This window comes from Tiliqua scincoides, chromosome 6 (genome assembly GCF_035046505.1).
Source record: "Tiliqua scincoides isolate rTilSci1 chromosome 6, rTilSci1.hap2, whole genome shotgun sequence".
Classification (NCBI taxonomy): Eukaryota; Metazoa; Chordata; class Lepidosauria; order Squamata; family Scincidae; genus Tiliqua; species Tiliqua scincoides.
The window spans coordinates 7,725,315-7,741,259 of NC_089826.1; the positions used below are offsets into that span (position 1 = coordinate 7,725,315).

The following is a 15,945-nucleotide window of genomic DNA, read 5'->3' on the forward strand; positions in this document are numbered from 1 at the left end:
CTCCTAGCCTGGGGTGGATCAAGGGGCTGTCCCAAAACTTGCAGCTAAGCTTGCCCTGCCACACACCTGGGGGAGACTGTCAGCCGCCAGGTGTCATGGGGCTCTGTGATAATATTGCAGGCCTTTCCCCATAAAAACATAAGAAGAGCCCTGCTGGATCAGGCCAAAGGTCCATCTAGTACAGCTTCTCACAGTGGCCCACCAGATGTCTCCTGATGTTGCTGTCTTCATCCCCTCCCTGCCCCTTAAAGGAAAGGGAAAAGTGTTTCCCTGGCTGGTGGGTCTTGACCCACCAAATTGGGAACCACTGCTACGGCAGTGGCGTCTTACCGGCCCCCCAAAAGTGTAGGGAGGAAAAAGTGGAGGGAGGAAAAAAGGTGGACCTGAGACTACTGCTATTCTGGGGAACAGGTAGAAGTTTGAACCACAGATTCTGCTCCAATTTTCTGTTGTGTGTGGTTGGCAAAGATAGAGGTTTTCCAACTACTAATTGATTTATCTGTGTAATGAAGTTAACAGCCCAGTCCTATCCCCTGCAACACTACAGCATGTAGATGTGCCAATACATTGCACACTATGGTGGAGCAGGGTGACCAGAAGGCCAAGGGGAGGCTAGTAAAAAAGTTCTTTACTTACGCATTGATAGGCCTTCTGTCCGATGGGTCTTCTCAGGCCTACATCTACTACGTAGCTGGCGTAAATATGAGAAAATGAAGGGGTTGCGGCAGATTGGAAAATGAGGGATAGGATCCAACATGAGCTTTTGCCACAGATCCCACCCGTGGCCCACCACTACCTCACCTGGGCAGCAGTGTGTCTGGGCAACTCTGGTGCATACAGTGTCGCTGCCCATTTCCCCAATGGCAACATGGCTTCTGAGCCATTGCAATGGGGTTTATGGCAGCAGACCACATTCGCTTGGGCCATGAGTAGGTAATGCCTCATTCAGGCTACAATCCAATAAACGCTGATATTGGAGTAAGACCTAAAGAACTCAATGGAGCTTACTTCTGAGTAGACATACATGCATAGGATTGCACTATAATAAAGTACAATGCAACTCCCTGTGTGACAATGCAGTGGCCCCCAGGGGGATTTTCAGCATCTAGAGGCCTTTTCAGGGTAAGCCCATGCCAGCCCACTGAATTTAATAATAATAATAATAGGTATTTATATACCGCCTTTCTTGGTCTTTATTCAAGACTTTATTCAAGGCGGTTTACATAGGCAGGCTTTATTTAAATCCCTTATTAAACAGGGATTTTTACAATTGAAAGAAGGTTCTTTCTTTCAAGAACCACTACATTCAGGTGTTTCATTCCGATCTGGCTTCACATTCTGGCCTCCATCCTCCCACGCTCAGAGCAGATGGAATTGCTTGGCTTCAGCTTGTCAGCTGCTCCAAGGTCGCACGGTGCCGGTGGCCTCGAACTGGCGACCTTGTGGATGTTATCTTCAGGCAGACGGAGGCTCTACCCTCTAGACCAGACCTCCTGCCCCAGCTCTATTTACTCAGACCTGCACCAGCTCTATTACTGCCACAAGTCTTTAAAGTCAAAAAAAAAGAATGAAAATGGCTTGAGAAAGGTGCCAATTAAATTAAAAATTTAATGTTAAAACAAGAGGGAGAACAGTAATTTAAAGTAGTTTATGTGCATTTATGTGCAGATATTTTCAAATTGGCACCTGACTGATCCACTCTTTGTAAATTACATATGTACTTTGCTGTTCCTGCAGGTGCAGCCCCCCCCCCTTTATAAGAAAGAAGCTCTTATCTGCAAGAAAGAATGGTATCAGAGAGTGACATTCTCTGCTGTCAGATTCTGATAGGCAACGAAGAGGTCAAGACTATGGCCGCACACTCTCTGCAGCCACAGAAAGGGCTGCTTGATTTGGCACAGAGCCTGGAAGAAGCATTGTGAGAAGCCATGGAAGGAAAGATAAGAGACAGAACTCCTTCCATGTACCACCTGCAACAGTGTCAAAAGGCCACAGATGAAAGGTTCGGGTGCGAACAGAAATCCCCCACAAACAGTGCCTAGTCTGATCCTGGGAAACATGGATTGCACCTACCTGTGGCAGACACCTGAGGGGTTGATGCCTCGTGCAAAGCGAGTCTCTCTTTGCTATACCAGTTGTGGTGAACTGGCTTGTGTGCTGACCTACTTGCGCTGCATGCAGAGGGGGAGTAGGGATGACCTTGCTTTGCTCTGGGGGATGTCCAACAGGTCATGCTTCCCTGTGTCCTTTGCACACTGCACTGTTGAAAGCCAAGAAGGACTCCTGAGGTGCAGGACCGTTGAGATTTGAGCTGGCAGCCCACCACCCCTCCCTTTGGCTGCTGCTGTAACCTAGGCAACAAACTCCACCTCTGATAGTAGCTGCTGTGTGCGTGTGTGTGTGTGTGTGCAAGAACCATGCTGCTTTTGGTGTTTGGTTTCTCTGGCAGAGTGCTTTTGTTTAAGCTTCTCCACTCTTGCTGTAGTAGGAAATGCAACATTTATACCTTCTCAAGCCTGTCACACTAGTTTTGGAAGATACTTCTCAGCCACTTGTGTTGGCATGCGCCATTATGCACATGGGGGAAAAAAGGCACCATGCGCAGGCTGTTTTTATGAATGTGGGAACAACACATAATTTTAGAAAACACAGCACCGATCACAGGAACTCTCTTCAGATGAATTGTAAGTGGGGTGACTCAAAGTCACTGTTTTTGAGGGAACTTGGAGATGGAAATGGAGAAAGAAGCATCCTTTATTTCATGATGGCACATGATAAATGCAAGAACAGAGAGTTATTGACATCACTGAATAATAGAAGTATTAGTGTCAGTTGTGATGACACCCTTGTGATGCACGGTCCACTGTCTGCACCCCAGTCCCAAGTCACTTTTCCAAAGATGAACTTCCCTTAGTTGCACTGAACAATTTTGATCATGTTCTCCCTTGGATTGTGCCCTCACATGTCCATTGCTGATAATGGAGGCAAACAACCTGACAAGGGTAAGGGTGCCAGCCAATTTTGCTGGATGTTACATGTGTCAGCTGTGGGCTGGAACAGGATGCTGACATCTGGGGGCAGGGCCAGAGCAGTCTATAAGGGGGGAGAAGAGTGGTGGGCCTAGGAATGAGGAAGGAAGAAACGGGGGAGAAAAAGGAGGTAGAAAAAAGAACAAGAGGATGAAAACAAGCTGGTAGGAGTGGAGGCTGGAGCAAGATGCAACAGAGGCCAACCTAGGAGGAGGCAAGGGCAGGTGCTGAGAAGTGCCAATATGGTAGCTTGAACCAGAACTGAGGAAGGTTTAGCCCTACAGAGAGAGTTCTCTTGGACTCTTCAATCCTCCAAGAAGGCCAGCTGGCCTCCACTACAACCCAGGAACCCAGTGTAGGAACCTGTTCTGCATGGACACAGATGTTACAGAAAGAAAAGCAGGGGACATCTATAGAAAGGACAAGGAACTCACATGGTAATTGAAGACTGTAAATAAAAGGCCATTATTGGAAAGCAGTAGAGAGCTCTGGGCCTCTTTGAGAGGAAAATGGAATTCCAAAGTTCCTGCACTGTAAATTAATCCGCTAGGGGGAATGGGGACCTTGTGGATTTGGCTTTACCCATAAGCCTCCCAAAAGTATCACTTGACCACTGGTTCGGGGACCAGCAAAGAGACTATGATGTGGGGCAGTGGCAACAACTGGGGCAACTGGTAGCTCAGCAGGAAGCTCTTATGCTTCCTGTAGCAAGCCCAGAAGAGAATGGTCCAATACTCATTGAGGTGCAATACTCCTGTGCAATACTCCTGTGCAATACTCATTGAGGTGCAAGAATGGTGCAATACTCCTGTGACCCACTCCAGAGGCGTCACTCCACCCTACAGCTAGAGAGGTGCTTGGCCAGCAGAGGTCCTTCGTTGCTCAAACGAGTAAACAGAGTCTCAAAGATGATCCAGAATTCTACCTTAACACCTTATTCAAACGGGTGGCCACTGGGTCTGCCTAGCCTTTCTCATGATGTTTGGCAGCTCGAACCCCATGTTTAACAGGAATAACCCAGAAAGCGATAGACACTTTGACCCAGTGCATCTGATACTAAGGGCATACCATGCTTGAAACCCTTGAGAAGGGCAATCATGTGGTCTTGCCATACATGGAGATTTAGATATTATGCATAGATGCTGTACAATGGGGGAGGGGCTGTTGGAGACCCAGGGCCCAATCCTATCCAGTTTTCCAACACCGATGCAACCCCAAGGTAAGGGAACAATGTTCCCATACCTTAAGGAGGGCTGTGTGACTGCCTCCCCCCCCACTGGAAAATTGGATAGGATTGGGCCCCCAGTGTCTTCATGACAGGTCCGTAAGGGAGATTTCAGATCTTTTCTAAGTTTGGCTGTTTTGGCCATGATCCCCTCTGAATGTTTTCTTCCATGTTTCCTTACGGCTTGATTTGCATTTCATGGTTTCACCACACAGTGGTGCTGCTGTTTGTTCCTCAAACACTCTGCAGAATTGCAGCAGGAGGAAGGAAATCGGTTTGCATTTCATGTAAAAGTTCCGTCACGAAATATATATGAAAGAAAAACAAGAGTAAAAGGCACATCAAATAAACACAAATAAAATCCTAAGTAGTCTAAAATAAGAAATACAGTGCAAATGTTATATATCATTCAAAGAAGAGACCAATTCCAAAGCCTGCTTACGATGTGAAAAATATTTTTTAAAAAGTACCTCAGTCTTTTATTCAGGCTGGTTCCTGGGTCTTCTGGTTTTTTCCTGTTTTGCCTAAAAATACCCTTGAAATAACTTCTTCCCATGTATGTGCGCACAGAACATTGTTTCTCAAACTGTGAACTAAGGGGTCGTGAGCCCATTTCAGGTGGGTCCCCATTCGTTTCAATATTTTATTTTTAATATATTAGACTTAATGCTACCATGATATGAGACTGCATTTGGGGAACTGGTACAGACCTGTACTTTGAACAGGCTTTTCTGTAAATGCTTTTAACAAATGATAGTAACAATGATAACCAATGATAACAAAAAAAAAAAGTCTGAAGTCTGTTTTATTTCTTCTCCCAGGATCCCTCTGTGTCTTGATGGTCTCCTGTTGGTTCGTGTGCATCTTATTGGCGACCTACTGTTAACAAAAAGGCCCTCCGTAAGACTAGCAGCTTTGGGGGTCTTAACGAATATGGCAACCCCAGTTTGTGCCCAAAAAAGGCAGCTCTCAGGCCAATTCGGTCTCGCCCCCTCCCTGCACACATACATACACACAAAGCTGAAAACTCTCATTTTGCTACAACAGGCTCCACAACTGAGAGACACAATGGGAAAGTGCTGCAAAGAGCTAAGCTATCTCCTTAACATTTTTTCAAGGGATTAATTTCACCTGCCTTTCCTGTTTCCCTGGCAAGCTCCCCCTTTATAAATTCAGCAGGGAAACCATTTCACGTTTCAAGCCCTAGAGAATCAGTTTTGTTTTTTGGTGTTTTTTTTTTAAAAGAGCTGAGCTTGACTCTTTTTCCCCTGCTACTTTTGACAAGCCACAAAATTGTGAAGTTAGCAGGAAAGTGACAAGCGAGATGGCAGCCGGGAGAAGATGCTTTCATTCTTTGGGTGCAGTGAACTGAAGGGGAAAGGGCCATTGTGATGGTAAACTGCTCGCAGAAGGGAAAGAAAGGGCTGACGATCAATCAAAAATAAAAGTACTGATGTGCATTTAGGGAGTTAGCTGGCCAAAGTGTTTTTGAATTACTTATTTTGTTTCCTTTTATTGTTTTGTTTTTCTCCCTGTTTATGTGAAGAAGCCACAGGTTGGAAAAGTGGAGAACAGTGAAGCAAAGGAAAGTATCCTGCATGTGAGAAAATCTGCCCAGGGAGAAAGGCTGCCTGCCTCACCCTGAAACAGCGTCCAAAAAGTTGGTGGTTCTGCTGGAGACATGAGATGCCGAGATGTGGCTCCGAAGGGCTTCCAGCACCGCATCCTGGGCTTCAGGTCAGAAGGAAAGCATTCTCTCCTGGCAGTCCTCCTAGCAGCCTGTGGTACTGCAGACTGCGAGATAATTCATCATGGACGTGGGGAATTTTAATCTCCAGCCGTCTTGTCCCCAGACTCCCTCAGTCACTGCTTTTGGCTTCAGAGGGTGGCTGAGAAGATAATGATGAGGATGTTGGACAACATAAACCCAGGCATTGTTTCTTCTTCAGCATCTACTCCAACCCATAAAGGAAGATACGTCTATTTGGAGGCTTTGCTACAAGGTGGAGCTCCATGGGGATTTACTCTGAAAGGTGGGCTGGAGCATGGCGAGCCATTACTCATCTCCAAGGTAACCTTGTTTGTTTGAATGAAATTTGGGCAGCAAATTGCTGTTACAGTATCATCCAGGTGAAGAGAAGTTCTTCCTTCCAGGTCTGTTCTAGGAAGGAGGGACACTTTCTCTCCTGATTCATTGGCTTGGCAACTCAGACCTTTGGGGGGTTGTGAGGCAATGGACATCTGGTGCAAAGAATTTTGTGCGAGCCCAGTGGCGTCACTAGGGTTCGTGTCACCTGGTGTGGGATGCCAGTGCATCACCCCCCATGCAGTGGGCGGGGCAACACCCCAGGTAGTGGGCATGGTGATGTACCATCACTCGGCCCCCCCACTGGTTTTTTGGGCTGTACCTTTTGATAGAATACATTCTGCATGAAATTACACATTGATTGATATATAACATGATGGTATTATTCCTCCAAACTGTGATTTTGGTCACTAGTGGTGTCACATCCCCCCCCCCGGGTGTCAAACACTGGGACCCACTTTTTAGAATGACAATCTGTGCAAGACCCACCAGAAGTGATGTCATGGTGGATGTGACATCATCAGGCAAATTAAAATAAATAAGCATAAATAATTAAAGTAAAACAAATAATTAAATAAGCAGAAGCCAGCCCTGGTCCACCAAGTGAATTTCTTCTGCAGCCTGCCTGCAGTAACCACCACCCCCCCCCTCCAAAATCAGCAAGGTTTTCAGCCCTACCCAGGGCCCAGTTCAATTTAAGAACTTCTGTTTAAACCAGATCACTGTCAGGAACCACCTGGCTTTGCAAGTCTCGAAAAGGTTCACCTTATCAGCTGAAGCCTCCTTTTTAGTAGGGGGGGCTGCCTTCTGGAGCATTTGTTGAGCTCCAGTTCCATCAGATCAGGACCATTCTGGTAGCTTCACATTCCCCTTTGCCTGGCCTGACCACCAGCCAAGGCACGTTTGCTTAGTCGCAAGTAAACGCGACAGTGAGACTTGGTTTAGCTTTCCATAGGGCTTAATACATTCCTCTGCTTGGAGGGCGGGACTTCCTTTTCAGGTGTTTTTGGGGGCTGCGTTCATTGGATCAGGACCATTCTGGTATCTTTGGATTCCTCTCAGCCTGCCCTTTCCAAGGCACTAAGGCAAGTTCACCTACTCACAAGTAAACACGTGATACGGCTCATTCACTTTCCATAGGGATCCATGCATTTTTTGTTCTCCCGTTTTTTGGCCATAACTTTTGATAGAAAGGAGATATTTCACTCTGGTTTATTGTGTTGCATTCTGCTTGAAATTCCACATCCAACAGTATATGATATGATGGGGTTACTCCAAACCACCGTGATTTTAGTGTGTCACCCCCCTGTGCGTGTCACCCGGTGTGGTCCGCACCCCCCATACCTCCTTGGCGACACCACTGTGCGAGCCTTGTTGCAGTGAAGATGGCAAGGCTGTGTTTCAAAGGGGCTTGCACCGGAGTAGAGTCTACCTCAATGGCTTGTGTCCTTATCCTACACTTAAAAGATTTTTCTGAGTCTTGCACAATCCCAATCTAATCTGCAGCAAAGATAAAAATGGCATGCTGGAATTCAGGCTGATTTAGTTTAATTCATGTCTAAGGTTTTACACTGGCTTAAATTTCTAAATTCTAGTTTAACAGTTCAGGCTGCATAGGGAAAAAAGAGTTTAAGAGACTTTAATAATGTAGCGTTCTGTTATTCTGTTTAAAAATGCAAGTGATTGATTTGTGTGTTTAAAGTATTCAGTGCAAATAGAAGATGCCTGCTTGTAATATTGTAAAAGTTATAGAGCGGCCTCTAATCTGACCAGTCTCTGTCAAGGAGCATATGTTTTACTCAATGGTGTAGCAAGAGGGGGTGCAAAGTTAAGTTTTGCAGGCCCCTGAATGCGTGGTTCAGGTGGCCCCTCCCCCTTCCCTTCAGAGCCATTCTGGGTAGTGGGAGCAAAACGGAGGTGTACACTGGAGTGGGTCCAAAGGGGGGGGAGGAGGGTTTGCACCCCTGCTAGCTATGCCAAACTTAGTGCTTTGCACCCCCTCTAGCTACGCCACTGGTTTTGCTGAACTCTTTATTTTCAAATAGAATACGAGTTTTTTAAAAAAACTAGATCCAAGGGGAAAAAATCACCCAATCCTATCCAACTTTCCAGCACTGATGCAGCTGTGCCAACATTACATCTTGCAGTGGAGGAGGCCAGTTGTGGAGGCCTCCTCAAGATGACCTCGGGAAAGGTCTCTGTAAGAAAAAAATGAACCTTGAGGCAGCCCATAGTGTGCAGCATTTACTGCATACTATGGTCTGGTCAGGGACCAGGCAGTGATGGAATAGTGACTTTTTTATTTGCCCACTCTGCCATGCCATGGTCTCTAAGGGCCTTCCTGGATTTGTGCTAGCTGTTTGGTGGGTATAAATCTGAGCGAGTTGGGGTATGTGTATTGATGTCAGGCCCAGGGCATAGGATATTGGTGGTGCAGTTGCCACAGATATCCACCCCAGTCCGCCACTGACATCTCCACCTGGCCAGCCTTGATCCTCCCCTGGAATGCCCTCCCACTGACTTACCTGCAGTGGAGCCTGGCTGCTCTGTTGGTGTGTGGCCAAGGCTGCCAGCCATTTGTGCTGGTGGCCCCAGCCTGCACACCATCACTGCACCTGCTGTGCCAGTAGCCCAGGTCTTACGCTGATGGAATTCAAGTTCCACTATTGCAATGCCTGGATAGGATTTTTTTTGTGTGTGTAGCCTGTGGTGTGCTTCATCAGATCTATGGAGTGGAATTACAGTATTATATGTTTGCCTGTTTGATTACTGTGAATTGATCCAACATCAAGTTTTTAAAGGGGCCACAGTGCCAACAAAAGAATGTCAAGGATGTCTGCCGATCTTTCTCATCTCTTCAGGTTGGCCACATTGCACATACTGTTTGAACAGCTATAAGGCTCAAGGCACACAATTAAAATAACACCAGGCCAGCTCCAAGACTTCCTAGTGCTTGAGGCAGCCTCCCCTTTACTAGATGATGGGTCGTCTCCTTTGCTCTTCCTTTTCCCTGGAAAAGTAAGAGGGGGGTGGAATGGAAAGGAAGTGTGGAAGAGAATGGAAGGCTGGAGCATCGGAGACACACTAATGCACCACCCTCTTCTTCTACACACTTTCTTGTCCTTTTCCAATCCTTAGAGGGGGAATAGGAGTTGTGAGTGGGTGGATGTAGATGGGCAGCCAGCCCACTGCTGGAAGTGACCATCTCAGTCGGCTTTATTGGTGGACTGTCTCTGAGTTCGACCCCTAAACAGCAGTCTGTTGGCACTAAAATTTGTGGAATGCTGCTGTTCAGTGCTGTACCAGGATGGGTTTCAGTCCAGAAATAATTAAATATACTGTACCAGATTTTTAAGCATAGTGGATTACTGGTTACTTCAAAGTCTGAATTGTTTGACAATAAGAGTGGAGTAGCTTTGTGTGTCATCTTGATGTGCAGGAACAGAATTCATAATTCATAATTTCATGAAATTCATAATTTCCAAGTACTTTCAGTCTTTCCCCAGTAATAACAACAGTTTGCGCGCAGCCTTCATCCTTCTCTCAGCCAAGAGATGCGAAACTTTTCTTTGCATCTGGGCCTTGTGTTTCTCCTTAATGGAGGAGACAGGTAGATTTTGACTGTAATGTTGCAATGGGAGCTCAAAGAACTTGTGTGGCCCGTGCAGCAAAGGAAGGTCCTAGGTCAGCGTTTCTCAACATTTGTCCCCCACTGTACTACTTTGCATGGTCCACCTATTGGAAGTACCACCGGTGATATCGTCATCAGTTACTTCTGGATTGGGAGGCCAGATGCAACACAACAAAGTGCTTTTTCCAGTGCACGTTGGAGCTCTGCTTGCTGGTCCAAGATTCCCACTGCTGATCTCACGCCTTGGCGGCAGCGGGGGTCTGGGGCTCCCATGTGTACCGCTGAATACCACCTCAAGTACCACCAGTGGTACTACAAGTACCACTGGTTAAGAAACACTGTCCTAGGCAGCTGGCAGAGTTATACTGCATACATATACAATGCTCCACATTGCTGGGAACTCTGAAGAAGTTGGATTCTTGAATGCACAGTGTATTGTCTGTGACTGCAAATAATTGCAAGAACCTGCTGCCTTGTGCCATGCGCACATTTGTAGTTTACATGGAGGGTGAACCCCATTGTTTGATCAGGGCTTACGCCATAATCTCATGCAGTCTGAAACTTTGATGGAGGAGGGCATTCATGCCCTCCGCTAGTGGTGTCACTGACACTTCCTTAGCCTAACCTATATTATAAGGTTTTTGTGAAACTTAAAACATTACTCTCATCTCCATGGGAGGGAGGGAATGGGATACAAATTTAACTTTTTTATTTTTTTAATCTTGACCCTGGATAACCTTTTATGGTACTGTATGTGCTTCCTTTGTAAGCTTGATTTAAAAAAGCTGTTTCACCAAAGTTAATGAATCTCACTGTGCATTTCAGTGAGAATAGTAAATAATACTTGGCATTTATGTACAGTAATGCTTTTTGCATGTGCAAAGCATTTCACATGTACTAATTACATCAAGATAATACAACCTTCTTGTAAGGTAAGTAAATACTATCCTTGTATTACAGTTTGGAAGTGGCTTGCCTAAGGCCTCAGTGAAATTCATAGCCAAGGTGAGATTGAACTGTGGATTGCATTCAACGTCTGAGCTGCTAACCTGCACTATAAACTGGTTTTGAATGACATGGTCCTATCTCTTAATCGTGATGAAGAGATCAGGAATGGTCTGAATGTGTTCTCCATCCCTCCCTGGGGCAAATTCTCTCCCACAGCTTCTAAAGTTAAGGGATACATTGGCACTAATGTTTGCCAGAGTGAAGGTTAGCCAGTTTCTCCACTTAACAAAGAATTTTAACCAGGGTTTTAGAAAATATATCTTGTTAAGACTTTGTGGGAAGGGAGAGCACATTCCTGTTAATAGTGTGTTGAAGAATTTTAAGTGCAAGCATTAAACAATAGTTTCTCCTCTTCTTGCAAAACAATATGAAATAAAATCCGTTTAGCATTGTTGGATAAAACGAGATATTCAATTGCCTGTGGTTTGGAGGAGTGATTAGGTTTATAATAAGCTCTGAGTACTGGAAGCTTTTGCAGTGGTAGGAAAACAAATTAGTGAGTGAATTTTTTTTTATTTTCTTAACATTCTTTACTATAGTATGTTCAGTCATTGGGGGGAGAGAGCGCTCTTAATGCTGCTCGTTAATGAGACTATGGGAGTTGGTTTCTACAACAACCAGTTCCCTTAATATCAAACATGCCTGGAGTGTGTAGGATACTACTGAGAGTCGAATCTCTTGTGTTCCCTTCCTTTAAAACAGCACTGCAAAACTGGTGCCTTTTAAAAAATACTTAGATGTCTCTTACTTTAAAGTGCTGGTTTTGAGGCACTTTATTTATTTCATTTATAGCCCGCTTGATTTTCAGTAATGGAACGCAGGGCAACATTTAGGATTTCCAGGTAGACACCCATCCAGACTTGGAATGACTCAGCTTCAGCAAGGTTGTTGTATTTTGTGACCTCAGATCATGCGCTGTGGCATTAAGGGCCCGATCCTATCCAACTTTCTGGCACCAATGTAGCCACAATGCAGCCCCAGGGTAAGGGAAGTATTGTTACCTTGAGGAGGCCTCCGTGAATATCCCCCTACTGCAGGTTGCAGCGCAAGCCCCCTTGGCACGACTGCATCAATGCTGGACAGTAAGAATCATAGAGTTGGAAGGGTCATCTAGTCCAACACCCTGCCTGTAGGGGTCTCTGCTTGAAGATCTCCAGTGAGGGAGGGTCCACCACCTCCCTCGGCAATCTGTTTCACTGCTGAACCCCCCTTACTGTCAGGATTTTTCCCCCTGATATAATAAAATAATAATAATAACTTTATTTTTACCCCGCCTTTCTCCCCAAAGGGACTCAAGGTGGCTTACAACAGGTTAAAACAGGTTAAAAACATAATTCAAAAACAGATAAAAGCATATAACACATATCATAAAAGCAGTAGTCAGATAAAAAGTAATCAGGTAAAAAGAGCATAGAGCAGCAAATCATAAAAGAATCAGGCCTGTAACCAAGTATTTAAAAAATATTAAAAGGTGTTGAAAAGATGTTAAAAAGGCCGAGAACTCAGAAGGCTTGTTTAAACAGAAGGGTCTTCAGGCCTCGCCGAAAAGTCTCGAGAGGGAGCCATTCTTAAGTCAAGGGGAAGGGAATTCCATAGTGTTGGTGCCACTACTGAGAAGGCCCTATTTCTTGCTGCCGCCCCATGTAACTCCCTAGGCGGCGGCACTTGTAAAAAGGCCCTCTCTGATGACCTAAGTGGACGAGCCGGATTGTACGGGAGTAGGCGATCTCTAAGATACCCTGGTCCAGAGCAGCATAGGGCTTTAAAGGTCAAAAACCAAATATCCAGTCAGAATCTTTTGCAGTTTTTATCAGTTGAATCTAGTTCTTCTTTCAGAGGCAGTTGAGAACAAATCTGCCCCTTCTACCATAGGACCCTTCAGGTATTTGAAGAGCACTTTTATATCCCCTCTCAGTCTCCCCAAGACTGAACATACCAAGTTCCCTCGACCTTTCCTCATAGAGCTTGTTCTCCAGCTGCCTGATCATCCTCTGATCGGTGGATAGGATTGGGCCCTAAGTGTTATACGTGGAGCGTGCTTTCAGCCCAGAATTATTTATTTTTATTTTACAAATAGTGCCATAGGAAAGATTATGTGAAGTAGCCTATATAGTGAAGGGTGGGAGGCTTCAGCACTCTGCCCGCACTGTGGCTCCTAGTCTGATCACACACCCCTCTCCTGGGCACTGTTTGTAGTTTTGAAGAAGCTTCAGATGAAAGCAACAGACACTTTCTAAAAACCCTAAGTAGTGTACGGGGGAGTGTAGTGCATGGGCGGGCTAGAAACTACAGAGGACGAAGCACTCCAATTCACTGCAGTTTCAGGTTGCTTCAAGCCTCTGCCCCAGCAGGTATTTTTGTTCAAAATAAAACCACAAATGCATGCATGTGTAACTCTGCCCTTATTGACATTTCTGTCTTCCTCGAAAGTGCCCCCATTATCCTCACAAGGTAGCTGGGGCTTAACAGGGACTCTCGATGAGCCTTGCCGCATGTGGGATTTGGGGCCCTTATATGTGACACCGAACACTTGCCAGGGGCAGTGCATTGCAGGGGATGAGTGGCAGGAGGGAAGCCTACCTGTCATCATTGATCTTCTCATGGAGAAACTCCAGACAACTACTGAAGTTGGCTTCCGCAACTTACAGCTCAGTGCTCTAGTCCAGGGGTGTCCAAACCCCGGCCCTGGGGCCACTTGTGGCCCTCGAGGACTTCCAATGCGGCTCTCAGGGAGCCCCTAGTCTCCAATGAGCCTCTGGCCCTCTGGAAACTTGCTGGGCCCACACTGGCCTGACGCAACTGCTCTCAGCGTGAGGGCAACTGTTTGATCTCTCGCGTTAGCTGTGGGATGAGGGCTCCCTCCACTGCTTGCTGTTTCACATCTGTGATGCAGTAGCAGCAGCAAAGAAAAGGCCAGCCTTGCTTTGTGGAAGGCTTTTTATAGGCCTTGAGCTATTGCAAGACTTCTAGTCTGTGTCATGATTCACTTTTCATGATTTAGTCCTTTCAGATTCACTTGTGCCATGGCGGTTTCTGAGTGCCAGCTGATCGATCTGCATTCTAAATTGGCAGAAGGATAAAAGATAGGCACCTGCTGGAGATGTTAGAAGGATTTCCTGCTAGAGGCAGGGTTTGAACTAGATGCCCTTGCAGGTCCTTCCAACTCTATGATTCTATGAAACAGTCCGGCTTTGCACAGCATAACCTGATCACAGCTGAGTGGAACAGTATAATCAAGGAGAGTAGCCTTGGGGAGTCGACTCTCCTGCTCTGCAGGTAGGCCTGGATTGGTAAGGAAGTTCTCTGTGCAGCCACAATTGCAATCTTTATTTGGGATGCGAGAGTTCAGCCTCTCGCCGCTGCTGCAGCACAGAACCATGGCAAAGAGCTCTGTGATTCTGCAATTGCTCTGCACAATCCAACAGTTTAATATTTAACCGTAACTGCATTTCACGGCCACATTGCTTCTTAACTTTCTACCCATCCAGTGTGCTGCCAGAATGTTTAATTTAAAAGCACAGAGAACGATGGGGTTCAAGATTTAGGGAGTTTAACCCAGTCACTAGGGTCCAAGTCCCTGCTTATTAGTTGATCCATTTGGGAAAGCTTAACATACCACAGGGCTTCTGAAATGCTCTTTCTAATCTTAAATTCAACAGGCCTGTCATTAACGAGATTCTTGTCCTAGGGTCTTTGTGGCATTCTTGCCTGGATAATAGTGACACGGGAACACCAATACCTGTGGTGACCTGTGGCTCATTCATCTCCTAAAAATTCATAAGTATCGATCCATTCAGTAGTGGAATGGTGTTGGCAGAAGGATGAGAAAGGAAAAAAAATGTCGATGCTTTCCTCCCGGTATGGTCATAGGAAGCCTTAAAAATATTAGCACTGCTGGAGTGAATAGTTTTGTTGTTTTTTGTTTGTTTGTTTTGCAGATTTTGTGATCTGAAAGGCAGACAGCAGTGTTGCATGTTTTTATTCCAAGTTCTCATTTTAATTAACTTTAAACACTTTAAAAGTGTACTGGGTAGGTGATATAGGTAATATAGTGTCAGCAGATGCAGCCACAGTTTTATTTCTAACTAGGAGAGTAATCTATTTTAATTTCTGGAAAATATCTTAAACACCAAAAAGGCGTTGTTTTGTGTTTTTTAATTTGGATATTTTAAACACAAAATGGGGGCATTTTGTATTTTTATGTGTTTTTTTTAACAAAGAACGCACTTCTAACTACGATAATGAAGAATTTACATAATTTTAATCATTTTACTTAATTTCTTCTTCTAGTTGTGGATGGGCAAGACAGTATGAGAGTTATTTAAGTCTTGCTTCAGGGAGAGCGTGTAGCTATATTCTGTGGAGTTTTGAAAATCATTCTACCCTCTGATTCCATTCCATCAAAATTGTTGCATGGGGAGCAGCCATCAATATTGTCAGCTAGTTGCAGCAACTGTTACCCTGCACATGCCCGATCTCATCTGACCTCAGAAGCTAAGCAGGGTCAGGCCTGGTTAGTACTTGGATGGGAGACCGCCTGGGAATACCTGGTGCTGTAGGCTTATACCATAGAGACTGAAGGTTGCCAACCATCTCCCTATACTGAACACTATCTCCCGATCTTGTCTGATCTCGGAAGCTAAGCAGGGTCAGGCCTGGTTAGTACTTGGATGGGAGACCGCCTGGGAATACCGGGTGCTGTAGGCTTACACCATAGTCTTTCGAGATTGAAGGTTGCCAACCATCTCCCTATACTGAACACTATCTCCCGATCTTGTATGATCTCGGAAGCTAAGCAGGGTCAGGCCTGGTTAGTACTTGGATGGGAGACCGCCTGGGAATAGTGGGTGCTGTCGGCTGATATCATATTCTTTCGAGACTGAAGGTTGCCATCCAGTTCACTTCTGATTTCAAGTTCTTTCTTTCACTGGAATCCTCCCAGGTCCCTGCTTCTGAAATATGGGAG

The 15,945-nt window shown here is 45.5% G+C and overlaps 2 pseudogenes; both read left to right on the plus strand.

The window, feature by feature from the left end:
- Nucleotides 1–15,421: 15,421 nt before the first annotated feature.
- LOC136656322 (5S ribosomal RNA) lies at nt 15,422–15,541 on the plus strand (annotated as a pseudogene).
- A 22-nt stretch (nt 15,542–15,563) lies between these two features.
- LOC136656667 (5S ribosomal RNA) lies at nt 15,564–15,686 on the plus strand (annotated as a pseudogene).
- The last annotated feature ends 259 nt before the right edge of the window (nt 15,687–15,945 follow it).